This window comes from Rhinoraja longicauda, chromosome 7 (genome assembly GCF_053455715.1).
Source record: "Rhinoraja longicauda isolate Sanriku21f chromosome 7, sRhiLon1.1, whole genome shotgun sequence".
Taxonomy (NCBI): Eukaryota; Metazoa; Chordata; class Chondrichthyes; order Rajiformes; family Arhynchobatidae; genus Rhinoraja; species Rhinoraja longicauda.
In genome coordinates, this window is record NC_135959.1 from 21,179,516 (window position 1) to 21,195,038 (window position 15,523).

General features: G+C 43.8%; 1 protein-coding gene across 2 annotated transcripts in view; it reads right to left on the reverse strand.

Annotated features, from left to right (window-relative positions):
• Positions 1-7,880, reverse strand: part of mbnl2 (muscleblind-like splicing regulator 2) — a 142,400-nt gene extending 134,520 nt beyond the window's left edge. Inside the window, exon 1 of one of the 2 annotated variants that reach the window (XM_078402248.1) lies at positions 7,863-7,880. The gene's annotated coding sequence lies outside the window, so the exon portion shown is untranslated. Of the gene's footprint in view, positions 1-1,204; positions 1,391-7,862 lie in introns of those variants that run through there. The other variant, XM_078402244.1, reaches the window with a different exon arrangement.
• Positions 7,881-15,523: the final 7,643 nt, after the last annotated feature.

Here is a 15,523-nt window from a genome sequence, read left to right on the forward strand (position 1 = left end):
CTTCCCCCCCTCCCCCCCCCCCCCCCCCCCAACACTGAACAGTACAGCATAGCAACAGGCCCTCCAGCCTACAATGTCTGTTCCAAGTATGAAACCAAATTAAACTAATCCCTTTTGCCTGCACATGTTCTCTGCACATTCACGTGCCCATTTAAAAACCTGTTTTTATGCAGTGTGATGGGTGCCTGAAACTGCCAAGGGTGGTGGTGGAAACAGATATGAAATTGTCACTGCATAAAAACTTGCCACGCACATCTCCTTTAAACTTTCGTCCTCTGACCTTTAAAGCTATACCTGCTAGTATATGCCATTTCCACCCTGGGCAAAAAGTTATGACTGTCTATCCTTTCTATGTCTCTTCATAATTTAATACATTTCTATCAGGTCTCCCCTCAACCTCTGATGCTCTAGAGAAAACAATACAAGTTTGTCCAACCGCTCCTTATAGTAATATACTCTAAACCAGGCATCATCCTGGTAAACCTCTTCTGCTCACTCTCGAAAATTATTTTTTGTTATGTATTAGCGGGTGTACATATTGTTCTTCAGAACAAGTCAGAACAAGTACTTGACAAGGACTGTGTTGCTCATGTTCTATGATGGATCTGATATCCGTTTCCCTTCACTTACCATGGCACAGAAAGTAGCTAAGCAGCCCCTTGGGTCCATGCTGCTTCGAATCAATTCCCCCTCTTCTTATTTCCCTGGAGCCCTGCAATTCACTCTCTTTCACACATGCCCACCACTTGCATTTTAATTCCCCCCCCCCCAACCTATCTACACAGAAGAGTGGAAAACCCACGCAGTCATAGGCGGAACAAGTAAACTCCCCACAGAGAGCACTCGAGGTCAGGGTTGAACCTGGGGCTCAGGTGCTGAGAGACAGCGGCTCTGCCTACTGTGCCATCACGCCACTTGCATTGTATCACATGCTGTGGTATGTCTCACTCCACCTACTGGTTTTAACAGAGAATCACGATGAAGCCTTTTAAAATCTTAACTGAGAAGCATTTTTCCGTCGTCGGCCTTCAATTCGAAGATTTAATAAACAAATTTCCTGAGGGAAGACTGCACAATTAGATTTTAATTCTCCAGTGCTCTCTGAAATGTAACTGCGAAATAACTGGAACACAGACAAGAGGATGGCTCCAAAATACACAAGATTAATGCAAAATTTAGCTGCAAAAGCACCAACAGTACTTACCACAGGAGTTTCTCAGTATCAAAGGTGCTGTGTTACAACAGTGTGCAATGTGAGTGGAGCTCAGACACGGTCTTCACTGACGTCAGAACTGCACCTCTAATGTGCTGCTTGTCTGGCTAACCAGTAGCTATGCAACAGGTGCTGCAGTCAATGTCCTGATCAAGGTCTTTCCTGGCTCACTGCTGGCATTTCTTGGCAGATCTATGATGCAGATGCTTGATCAGAAAAGGCACAGAATACATAAGCAGGGGTGGGGGGTCTTATTGGATCTGTGGATAGGCCACAGATGGAGCATAGCTCTACTGGAAAAATACAGCAATGATTTATGGAATTGTTATTAGGCTCGAGAATTATACACATGTCTAGGTTGATGTTATTTTCTTCCGAACAAAGGTGACCAAGGAGAGTACTTGGATGAGCACTTGAAAATCCATAAACTTTTGCAGAATGAGATCTATGAATTTGACCATATTTGAAAGTACAGGTCCTCCTCAGCTTGCAAACGCTGGACTTATGTGCAGCCTGTATGTACAAGCAAGTGTTTGGGAGATCGTGGGATGGATCTGCCAGCTGTTACAGGGCTGCAGGCATCTTTTGTTGGGGACTCAGTGTGTGGACGTGTTTCCGATTTGTGGACTGTTCAGGTTACAAGCAGTTCGCAGCAACAGAACCCTGGGGATGACCAGTATGGATGTGATGGGCCAAAAGGTCTTATTCTCTACTAAAAGTGTCTGTGATTTTAATGCAGAAGGAGGATATTCATGTCAAATTGACAGGAATGGTTGTTTGAAAGGCATACACCGTTAACTTCAGATGTCGTCCAATGCTCCACTATCATTGCCCTAATCTACATCAAGCCCCAGTCACTCATCATTCCTCTACTTGCCGAACTACACTGGTTCCCGGCTAATCAATTTCTTATACTCTGTTTCTCATTTTCACACATTCCTAAACCTTGCTTCTGACCATCTCTTGGATATAAATGTTCCTCCGAAACTTCCGTCCCTAATGTCTGAAATTCTTCCCTAAATGTGTCTTCCACTATGACCAATATTTTAGTCACATGACCAAATATTTCCTTTGTAACTTGTTCTCAAATTTAATTTGATTATGTGCGAAAAAAGGGCCTTGGGCATCTTGTGTCAAGGGTTCCACACAAATACAAGTTGTTGTAATTTGTTGCACTCCTCTGCTCATTCCCGATGGCCCTGGAAATTTTTCCTTTATTAACAAAAAGCTTCATTGTTCTTTGAATATAGCAATGATCTCAGTATAGTTGGGGATTAGCCAATGCTAGTTGGCCTTCCACGGATTGTTCTATAATGTATCTTTACCAGCATTGTGTATATTCTAGGCCAATGTATTCAACATTTCAATCTACTGCAATTAATGCAAATTACATCCAAATCCTGTTGGCAAAAGATAGGAATTTTCAAGTTGAATCTATTTAGAAATACATTGCATAAAAGAAAATTACAACATTTAAAGAATAATAGACCCAGAAATTCTTATGTACCTCAAAAGGTTATTAGCAGTTTGGTCTGTGGCCTCCCTTACTTGGCTAAAGAACTCAACACAAAACAAAACAGGCGCAGGAATAGGCCACTTGGCTCCTTAAGCCTGCTTTACCATTCAATAAGGTCATGGGTTTTCTGCCCTACGTTTTATCTCTCCTTTTGTGCCAGTTCCACACATGCCTCATATCCTTGATCGATCAGAAATGTATCTACCTTCTCGTTAAATAACTGTGATCCAGCTTCCATAACTCTCTGGGAAAGAGAATTCTGAAGATTGACCACACTCTGTGAGAAGTAGTTCCTATGCCTCCCAGTTTTAAATGACTGAACACAATCTGAAAGTCTGCCCCTTGTTCCTGACTCTTTCACTCAACATCGACCCACTCATGTTCCCTAATGATTTTATACATTTCAAAAAGACCATTCTCATTCTTCTATACGCGAAAAATAAACATCTATATTCTTTTGACACTTGCAATACAACAATCCCTCTTATCCCAGAAATTAGCCTGATAAATCTCCTTTGGACTGACTCCACTGCCAGGATATCCTTTCTTAAATAAGACCAAATCTGTGAACAATTCTCCAGTTGTGGCCTCTCCAGTACGCTGTACAATTGTAATAATACTTTCTTATTTCTAAGATCTAATCCTTTATCAATAAATAGCAGTAATATTCTATGGTGAATAAGACCCAAAGACACACCAAGGCCTTTTCTGCTTTGTATGTGGATAATGCTTGGAAGATGCACAATTGGGTACCATGTACTGAGTACAGTGGAAGATGGGCAGTCGGTTGGGAGAAAACTGGAGCAGTCACCCAGAAAAGTTGAAAACAGCAGAGAACTGGTCATACAACTATTTTTTTTGCATGGTCTTTCATCAGGTGCTAAGTGATAGGAGCAGAATTAGGCCATTCAACCCATCAAGTCTACTCCACAATCATGGCTGATCTATCACTCCCCCCGAACCCCATTCTCCTGCTTTCTCCCCATAACCCATAACAGCCGTACTAATAAAGAATCTATCGATCTCTGCCTTTAAAATATCCATTGACGGCCTCCACAGCCTTCTGTGGCAAAGAATTCCACAGATTCACCACCCTCTGACAAAAGAAATCTCTTCTCCTTCCTAAAGGAATGTCCTTTAATTCTGATGTTATGACCTCTAGTCCTAGACTCTCCCACTAGTGGAAACATCCTCTCCACATCCATTCTATCCAGGCCTTTCACTATTCAGTGTATTTCAATGAGGTCCCCCCTCATTCTTCTAAACTTCTGCGAGTACAGGCTCAGTGCCATCAAATGCTCATTATACCCATTCATTCCTGGGATCATTCTTGTAAACCTCCTCTGGACCTTCTCCAGAGCCAACACATCCTTCCTCAGACATGGTGTATGGTTCTCAATACTCCAAATGCAGCCTGACCAGCGCCTTATAGAGTCTCAGCATTGCATTCCTGTTTATGTATACTAGCCCTCTTGAAATAAATGCCAGCATTGTGTTTGCCTTTTTTATGACTGATTCGACTTGCAGATTAACTTTTTGGAAATCCTGCACCAGCACTCCCAAGTCCCTTTGCACCCCCGATTTCTGGATTCTCTCCCCACTTAGAAAATAATCTACGCCTTTATTCCTACTACCAAAAAGCCTGACTCCACACTTTGCTACACTATATTTCATCTGCCACCTCTCTGGCCACTCTCCCAACCTGTCCAAGCCCTTCTGCGGAGTCCCTGCATTCTCTACACTACCTGCCCCTTCACCTACTTTCGTCTCATCCGCAAACTTTCTGCATCCAATAGCTGTAGCATTTTCCAACATAACAACCACATCCATTATTTAAAAGCGAAATAATTGCCTCTGCTCTGGGATTGAGTTTCATGGTTGTGACCTGTAGTGTACGGGAGGTCTAAGGCTTCTGGGTAAGGCAGAAAGGAGCATTTTGACTATTTAAAAAAATGTAATTCTATTAAATGTTTTTCTATAAATCTTAAAAGCATAAGAAATAGAAATATAATTTATCTACTTTCTCTTTAAATACCCAGTGATCCAAACTCCCTAACTCTCTGGGGTAGAGGATTCTGGAGATTCACCACCTCTTTGAGAAACAGTTCCTATACACCCCAGTTTTAAATGACTATCCCCACCCTTGCAGATATGCCCCCTTGTTCCTGACTCTTTCACTCAACATCGACCCTGTCATGTCCCCTAATGATCTTAAAAGTTTCAAAAGGTTCGTTCTCATTCTTCTAAACGCTAAAGAATACACATCTAAATTATTTCTCACTTGCAATACAACAACCCCCTCATCTCAGAAATTAGCCTGATGAATCTCCACTGCCCGGATATCCTTTCTCAAATAAAGAGACCAAAACTGTATACAGTTTTCAAGGTGTGGCCTCACCATTATGATGTACAATTGTAACGATACTTTCTTTATTTTATGGCCTAACCATCTTGCAATAAATGGCAGCAATATACTATCCTGCGTAAGACTCGAAGACACATTAAGGCCTCTTCTGCTTTGATTTTGTAATGCAGGAAGTGTGGATGATGGTGAATGCAGAAGGTTAGAAGTTACGAGATGCCCAATTGGGTGCATCAGACTTTCAGTTAGTGGAGGCACGGGTTTCCTTTGCAATTCCTGAAGAGGCTAATTGTGATCTCAATAATGTTTAATTGAAGGAACTCTGAATCCTGGACAGAATTTAATCCTGGCCAAGTGGCTCAACTATGTAGTTACAGTGTTGAGGCATTAAAACTCAGCACATTTGTGAATTACGTTCTGGGGCATGCAGATGTGGCAGAACTAGGATCAAAGGGAACCTTGCGACATCCCATTTCAGATTAGGGCCCTAGTACTTTGCTCCATGTCCCAGATATCCTCCAATCTCCCTCTTTGCTCCATGTCCCAGATATCCTCCAATCTCCCTCTTCCCTTTTTTCTTTCTCTGAACACCTTGCAGATCACATTTCGTCCTTGTGCTTGGTTACCAACCTTTGGTTTCTAAGACTTGTATCTCTAGTTTCCCCTTAAATAAATAGACCAATATTTCCGTGACTCTGAGAATTCCCCGGAGAATTCTCTGATCAATGAGTAGCAGTGTTTATTATCTCTCCTTCCTCCATCTTGTCACTGAAATCCTATCCCAGCCTTTGCCTCTCATCACACCTGCACTTCTGCTCCCTCCATGGCCACAGTATGTCCAATCTCTGTCCCAGAAATCTCCCCATTCTTTCTCTCTCAAACCTTTTTTTTGAGATCTCAATACTAAGCTCACCTGAATGGTTTTGAAGTAAATTATCTAAACATTAATAAGAAATTATTATATCCACTGTAAATATATTTTTGTAAAAAGTAGGCTATTTTATCTCATCAGTTAAAGATATCATTCGTATAAATATCTTTTAGATAGATATTTATATCTTTAGCAATTATGATGGTTAAAGATAAGTTGTTATAGTTGCTGTTGAGCAAATTGCTTCTGAATCATGTTAACTCACCCTTTTACTATAGTTTGCTGCAGTGTCAAATGAAGGCCAGAAGCTACTGGTGTTTTGGGACAAAAGCAGTGTAAATCATTTACACTTTTCTGAGGAATGTCTGGGTCTTACAGTGCAAAGTGGGGAGTGAGCTCTGGATTACTTGTCTGGGCTGAGTGGTTGGATTTGCAGCCAAGCAGGAACCAAGGCATATAAATAGGATTCTGCTTGGCTGAATACTAACCTGCAGTGCACAATACAAACTGAGAATCCATGATATGATATACAACGTGTCCTTCAAACTGAGGGATAATTGAGCTGATGAATATGACTTGATGACTGTGAATTGGTGAAAAGGTGGACGTGAATGTAACTGATCGCAAAGGAATAGTTTGTTTTCTATTAAGTGCTCTTGAAGCCACAGAGAGCAGGGTAAAATCACCTTGAAGTGCAACTGAGCAATGCTATAAACCAATATTTTTCAATCAGTGTTACTCTAACATTGGCAGCCTCCTTGGTGATTATGTTATATCCATTTTCTTAATTCTTCTTTGGTTAAATATACATATTCAATACCAAAGACTGCATAACAAAGAGTCGGATTGAAACATATTATGTCCACAGAGGCAATGGCCAACAATTGAACAATTCCACCTTAAAATGTACAGGCAACCCACTTTTTCTAAATTATGAAATCTTTTGCTAAATCTGAGCAAAACATTGCCAAGATATCCAAATATTATCAGTAAACAACACAAGCAAAGGCAGGAACATATTGTTGAACTTTCTACCACTTCAGTTCACAACACTGCTAAAACATACAGATAGAAAGTATAAATTTCGCTCCTATTTACACCCTTTAACTTGATAACGACTAATTAATTTACCCCCACAACAACATCGACCGTACAAGTATGAGTCATAAAATTTTAGTATCCAGCACATCTTATTAAGCACAAATATCTGCATATTGCAAAATTACAGTACCCACTTTATTTCATCGATTCAGAGAGAAACCACATCACAGTGTCTAATAGCTTTTAAAATAATTTCAGGATTTTTACCTGCAGTACATTATCTGGAAGTCATGTGTTGATTATGAAAAATAATTCCCTAGCATTAGTCGTGAATTTGTCCGACAAGAAACAATGATTGTTGCCCAAACCTTACAAATTAAACCAAGATAATTTTCTGCATTTCATCTCCTTATCTGTGGCAAGATAACCTTGCAGACGTTATTCAAGACCACAATAGGCTTAAAATGTAATTGCTAAAAGCTTTGATGGATAAATAGTAGAACTGGTTAAAAAGCCTGTCTGAAATCAGCAGCAGTCATTACGTGGCAGAGGAAAAATATTAGTCTGCAATTATAACACATGGCACATATGTTGAAACAAGGAAAATGTTGAAAATGACATGCAATGGATTCCTCAGTAACCTTGAACTTCAAACCCATCAAAGTGAATACAAAATCAGTCTGTATGGAAAAGATCTATACGTGCGAATGCAGATAAAAACAGAAAGCTTTGCACCTTAAAAATAATGAACCAGTAAGATGTATAGTAATGCCAGCTATCAATGGGGATTAATTTATTCTCATTTATGCAACTTTTAATGATTTCAATAATTACCAAGGTGCTGCAAAAAGACGCTTACCTTCCTCCTTGTAATGGAAGTCACAAAGCTTGCAGTGCTGCTGAAACACTGCATAGAAGTAGCTTGGCTCTGTGCCAAGTGTGAAATCCCCTGTGATATTTGCTATGCTTGCCAGTCTGTATAAAACAACATAACTATTCAGGTCACAGATTCAGATTCATTCCAATTCCTGTTCTCTGGGAAATATTATGCATCTCTGACATCCTTGGATAGGTTTCTAAGAAGATATGGAAGTAAAGTTGTATGCAAGCATGCACAATCTGAGAATGCCCAATGCAGAAGCAGGATGGTGCTTGAGAAAAGTGCAGCAAATTCATCAGATGCTCAGCTTGAAACTAAAGTTCTCCAAGAAAGGACATAGACTTACACTTCCAATATGCCCCCGTTATTGGAAAACCTATCTAAAACCCTATACATATTTTTGACATATGAAGGTATGGTATTTGATAACAAATCGTAGTTAATGGCATTAGTTTCATCATAAGGCCCTCTGTTCACTCTTCTGCAACAACATGCAGATTTTTAAGTAAGTAAAAGGTTTACATTTTTCTATGGTGTCTTTCATGATGTGATGCAGGTAACATGGCAGACAGGAGACACTGCAGATGCTGGAATCATGTTTTGAACACAAAGTGCTGTAGTAATTCAGCAGATCAGGCAGCATCTCTGGAGGATATGGATGGGCGACATTTTGGGTTGGGCACCTCCAGAAGAAACAATGCTGTCTGATATGCTAAATCACTTCAGCACTTTGTATGGTAAACACGAAAGGCAGCTTGCACACAGCAAGACCCCACCAGATAAATTATTTCAGTAGGGTTGATTGGGAGGACACTGGACAGGACGAGGGAAAATTCTTCTCATTTTCTTTAAAGCAGCATCATGGGACATTGTTGTATTCATCTGATCAAGTGATGTGGCTGTTCAATGTCTAATTGGAAAGATGCACTTCCGGCATGGCACCACTGCTCTGGAGCCTCATTAGATGTTTTATGATCAAGTGGGACCTGAGAGCTCACAACAACCTCCTGATGCAGAGAATAATATTCTCTCAGCGCCATCTAATAATAATAATAATAATAATAATAATAATAATAATAATAATATTCATTTATTGTCATTGCAACGAGTACAACGAAATTAAAAAATAGCCAATCCTGACGGTGCGTACAAACATATATGCAATAAATGCAAAAACAAATAAATACATAAATACAATTAAATACAATTATGTTAAGTACAAAGATTTTTTAGTGTTGCCTAGTGCAAAGGTAGTGTTCAGTTCTCGTATGGCCCTGGGGTAAAAACTGTTCTTAAGTCTGTTTGTTCGGGATTTTATCGACCTGAAACGTCGACCAGAGGGCAGATGAACAAACAGACGGTGGCCGGGGTGGGATGGATCTTTTATTATTTTGCCTGCTCTACTGAGGCAGCGTAGGCTGAACAGGTGCTCCAGGGAGGGCAGTGAGCAGCCGATGATTTTCTGGGCCGTCGTGATGACCCTCTGAAGGGCCTTCCTGTCCTTTTCTGAGCAGCTGGCATACCATGTGGTTATACAGTATGCCAGCACACTCTCGATGGAGCAGCGATAGAAGGACAACATGAGCTTCTCCTGCAGGTTGGTTTTCCTGAGGATCCTCAGGAAGTGGAGTCTCTGCTGTGCCTTCTTTACTGTGGTGATGGTGTTGGTAGACCAGGTGAGATCCTCTGCGATGTGCGTACCCAGGAACCTGAAAGCTGGTACCCTTTCCACACAGACCCCATTGATGTAGAGTGGGTCGTAATCTCCACTGGTTTTCCTAAAGTCAATTATAAGTTCCTTTGTTTTGGAGGAGTTCAGGACCAGATTGTTCACTGAACACCATGCTGCCAGCCTTTGGATTTCATCCCTATAGGCTGTCTCACCTCCTTCTGAGATGAGTCCAACCACAGTCGTGTCATCCGCGAACTTGATGATGGTGTTGGTGGGATGGGTGGGGGCGCAGTCGTGAGTGTAGAGGGAGTAAAGGATGGGGCTCAACACACAGCCCTGTGGTGAGCCGGTGCTCAGTGTAATGGTGGAGGAGAGGTGAGGGCCTATTTTGACTGTCTGGGGGCGGTTGGTCAGAAAGTCCTTGATCCATTTGCAGATGGTTTGGGAAAATCCAAGGTCGGAAAGTTTGGTGACCAGTCTGCTCGGGATGACCGTGTTAAAGGCAGAGCTGAAGTCGAGGAAGAGCATCCTCACATAGCTCCCCTGGTGTTCAAGGTGGGTCAGTGCAGTGTGAAGAGCAGTGTCGATGGCATCCCCTGTAGACCTATTTGCTCTGTAGGCAAACTGGTGTGGGTCGAAGGTGGGTGGGAGGCTTCTCCAAGAGTGATCAGCTGTTTTTAAGTTCAGTGCAAGTTAACGTATCATATTTCCTTTGAAGGTGATTGTGCTATTTCCATGAGAATTTTGTATTGCTAACGTCTCCTCTTTCTCAACAGAAAATTTCCAACCCCCCACCCATCTGACCTGGCTGAAAATTCTGACCTTTGTTTCCTTCGTAGGTTGTTCTGGACACTTCTGTGTAGTCAAAGATAAACAACTCGGGAAGGGGTGGGAGATGTTCACAATGAAACCTGGACCATGACAACATTGTTAGTGCACACATTTACCCATTTGCTGGTTTTAGTTTAGAAATATAGCATGGAAACAGGCCCTTTGTAGCGGCCCCTGGTGGTGGGCCACACACAGTACATAACCTGAGGCTCGTGAGAGGCTCGTGAGAGGTCACGAGGAGTCTAAGAGCAGAATATAAGAGAGTGGGGAAGGAGGGTGGGACATACGGAATAAAGTGGTGTTGGATAACTCAGTGTGCTGCCTCATTCTTGGACGGACAGCTCCGTGTCCGCCACATCTGGTGACCCCGACGTGATTTGAACACGCACCAAATATCAGGGGGGTGCTAGGCCAAGTGTCCACAATGTCCGGGAAAACGCGGCGGTCTCGATCCACACCGGCCAGGGACTCCACGGAGCCGTCCGAGCCTGCCAGAGAAACCCGTGACGGGGCATGGTGTTTCTACCATCAGCGCTGGGGCTCGGCGGCCCGCCAGTGTCGTCCGCCCTGTACGTTTCCGGGAAATGCTGGGGCCGGCCGCCGGTAATCACCGCGGCGGTCGGCAAGTTCCATCGCCTATACGCCTGGGATCGGCGGTCAGGCCACAGATTTCTGGTGGATACAGGGGCCGAAACCAGCGTGGTGCCTCCTTCCGGGATGGACACATGTGCTGGCAATCGGGGTCCTTTATTGACCGCCGCTAATGGGAGCCCCATACGGACATATGGCGTCCGTACCATTCCCCTGATATTTGGTGACCTACCGACGTCCAAAATAGACATTTTGGAAGTTCAGCATGTACGAATACGCAGACAGCGACAAGCCAGCCACCGCCGTCAAGCAGGCCCGACTGGACGCTGTCGCACTGAAACTACCTACCTTCTGGAGCGCCCAGCCTCGGGTATGGTTTCAACACGCCGAAGCGCAGTTTTACATCCACAAAATCAAATCTGAAGAGGCCCGTTACTATTACGTAGTCGATGCACTTGACCAAGACACGGCCGGGCGAATACTTCCCTACCTGCAGAATCCACCGATAGCCAAGAAATACAAGGGCCTCAAGGCACTGCTACTCCGCACCTTCGGGCTCAGTCGGATGGAACGAGCGGCCCGTATTTTCAACATGGGCGGGCTGGGTGACCGGAAGCCCTTGGCCCTAATGAGTGAGATGCTCTCGCTCATGGACGGCCACCAGCCCTGCATGTTATTTGAATATGCCTTTTTGCAGCAACTTCCAGAAGATATGCGCCTGCTCCTGGCAGGGGTAAGTTTCGAAGACCCTCAGGCTTTTGGGGAGCGTTCCGACGAGCTGTGGGTGTCCGCACGGCAGAGAATGGGTCTGGTGCTCGAAGAAATTCCTTTGGGCCCCGCCGGTATCACCGTCCTATGTGACATCTCCACAGGACAGCCGCGGCCTGTTGTTCCGGCAGCCTGGCGTCGTCAGGTTTTCGACGCCATTCATACTTTGGCCCATCCATCTATTCGCACGACGGTGAAATTGGTTGCTTCAAAATTCATGTGGCATGGTTTGCGAAAGCTGGTCAGGCGTTGGGCCCGGACGTGCATTGCATGTCAAATGTCGAAGGTTCAGCGGCACATCCGGGCACCGGTTCAAGGCATCGCAGTGCCTCGCCGGCGTTTCGACCATATCCACGTAGATATCGTGGGGCCGCTGCCACCATCCCGTGGCATCTCGCATCTGCTTACGGTAGTGGACCGCTTCACGCGGTGGCCCGAGGCCATCCCGCTCATTGACACCTCGGCCTTGTCTTGCGCACGTGCCTTAGTAGCTAATTGGATTGCTCGTTTCGGGATACCGTCTGATATCACGTCCGACCGGGGTGCCCAGTTCACGTCGGAACTGTGGTCTGCAATGGCTCGCCTATTGGGAGCTCAGCTTCACCACTCTACGGCTTACCACCCCCAGTCCAATGGGTTGTTGGAACGTTTCCACCGCCGTCTTAAGGATGCTTTAAAAACACGCCTTACCGGTCCCGGCTGGATGGATGAGTTGCCGTGGGTCCTGTTGGGAATTCGCACTGCCCCTAAAGAAGACCTGCAGTCTTCATCGGCGGAATTGGTTTACGGTTTTCCGCTCACCGTGCCCGGAGAATTTATTCCGAACACCGGTGACCCCCAGGAGTCATCATCCGCCATGCTGGTCCGTCTGCGGGAAAGGATTGGCGCCCTGGCTCCTGTCCCAACATCCCGGCATGGGATCACCCCATTGTATGTGCCTCCGGCTCTTGCCAACAGCTCGTACGTTTTTCTTCGGCGCGACGCACACAGGTCGCCCTTGCAGCGCCCATATGAAGGTCCTTTTTGGGTACTGAAGCATGGGCCCACGACTTTTGTATTGGACATGGGCGGTCGGCAAGAGACGGTATCGGTGGCCCGTTTAAAACCGGCCCATTTGGACCTGAGCGAGCCAGTACGGGAGGCCCAGCCCCGTCGTCGGGGGCGTCCTCCATCTAGGGCCCAACCTAATTTGCCCTTACAGGGCAGGATTCCTTTGCACGGGAACGTGCGTACAAGGTCCGGCCGCCTCGTCCGGCTGCCCGACCGTTTCTGCGCCTCTGGTTCTGGGGGGGGGTTCTGGTTCTACGTGTCCGCCACACCTTCGGCCCACCGTCCACACCGACCAATGATCACCCATACACCAGTTTTATGTTCTACCCACTAGGAGCGATTTACAGAAGCCAATTAACCTACAAACCCGCACGTCTTTGGAACGTAGGACGAAACTGCAACACCCAAAATCTACGCAATCATTAGGAGAACATAAACACCGCACAGACAGCACCCATGGTCAGGATCAAACCCAGTCTGGTGCTGTGAGGTAGCAGCTCTACTGCCACGCCACTGTGCTGCCCTACTGTTCCTGAATCCAATGTTTTATGCTTTCAAGCTTTGGTATCATCCGTCTGATCAGAGAGGGTAGAACAGGAAATTACTTGGATGGAAATAGTCCTCAATTATGTTGACTATTTTCCCAAAGCAATGTGAAGTGTAGATGGAGTCAGTGTGGGGGGGTGGGGGCTAGTTTGTGACGGGCTAGGCTCTATCCACATTTCTCTGAAATGGCTTGAAGCCTTGCTGTTGCCAAACCAAGCTGTATCCATTTTGAATACTCACAAGTTGCTGAACAAAATTGAATCCCTTCTTGCTAAATCAAGATTCAAGATTCAATTTATTGTCACATGTACCAATTAAGGTACAGTGAAATTTGAGTTACCATACAGCCATACTAAGTAAAAAGCAACAAGACATAAAGCCACATAAAATAAAATTTAACATAAACATCCACCACAGCGAAATCCACATTCCTCACAGTGATGGAAGGTAATAAAGTTCAATCAACTTCCTCTTTGTTCACTCGCGGTCGGGGCTGTTGAACCATCCCCAGTCGCACTGCCGACAGTCAGACGTCCGAGGCCCTCGTCCAAAAAGTCAAACATCAAAAATCAAAAGGTATGTAGGTTAATTGACTGGGTAAATGTAAAAATTGTCCCTAGTGTGTGTAGAGTAGAATAGTGTTAGTGTGCGGACTTGGTGGGCCGAAAAGGCCTGTTTCCGCGCTGTATCTGAAATATGAAATATGAAAATAAAAAAAAATATCTTTATGTAACGACTATTTATTAATTTAAACTTCATAGTTTACAAATTAAAATATTTTGCAGAGAGCTTATCAGACAGATTACTGTCTGTGTACTATCATTAGCAATGTTTTCAAAGCTTATGTGACCAAGTCATATGAGCTGCATAGCTGATTGCTCGCTTTCCTTGGGCCAGTGCTGCTCAGAATTGGAAGGTTGGCTTGATGAAGGTCTTTTGATAGATGTGTTATCTAGAGTCCTGCTAGTATGATACACGAGGTAGAGGAAAATTACACCTATTTTCAACACTGTGGTGGTTCCTCTCTGGAGTACAGTCACTGTTCCTACCTTGATTTATTTGCTCATCTGTATCATAATTATGCTCTAAGATTTAATGTAAAAAAACTGATAGTGAAAGGAAATTTTTAGGAGCTGCAAAATGTTGATGATAAGACCATAAATTCATGACCAATATCTTCCAAACCTCATTATTAGCTCATAATTAATGCAATGATTCTGTGCAAGCTCTTTCAATTTAAATAGTTTGGATATGCAATCCATTGCTAATTCTGAAGAGAAAATGTATGTTGTTGAACAGACAGCACCCATAGTCAGGGTCGAACCCGGGTCAGATGCTGTGAGGCATCAAGGTATTCTGAAATCCTGACTTAAGATTGCTACATCTTCAATGAATTAAAATGGGCAACTAACTGATTTCAATCACCTGAATTAATTAACTGAAGAAATTTGTTCTTGAGATGTGGCCATTGCTGATGTGACCAGTGTCGACACATGTCTCCAGATGCCCTTAGTATGCTGAGCAGCATGTGGTGTCACTCAGGAAGCAGCTGGGAGACATTCACTTTTGTATGGAACAGGAGTTATATATGTGCCCGAAGGAAAAGTTGGCTAATTTCCTTCCCGAAAGGACTGAGTGAACTAGATAAGTTTTTACAATAATTATGCAACAGTACAGCACACAAAACTGACCGTCATGTCTGTGCCGAACATGACTCCAAGACCAATTCTTATCTTATGGTTGTGCTTCGATCTCAGGACAGATGAAAAAAAAAATCTGCACGCAGAGGATGGTAAAGTCCACCTTGTTCTCAACTCCTCAGCTAGAGACAAGTTCCATCTAGCAGGACGAGCCCTGTAAGATTGTTACATATTTTATTAAGATCTTCTCATTCTTCTGAACAACAGATAATATAGTCCTTGTCTACTCAATCTACTGAGAAACCACCATCTTTGGAATCTATCTGGTGGATTTGATGTGACAGGGAGATTTGTGACTATACTGCCATTCTTTGTCCATTATTTTTTATTTGCTTATATATATATATATATATATATATGTGTATAATAATTTTAGAAGCATACACATAGAGTAAGAATTTTATTGCTCCGTTTTGTGACATTTGACAATCAAGTTTGCTGATGACACTGTGGTGGTGGGCCGGATCTCCAACAACGATGAG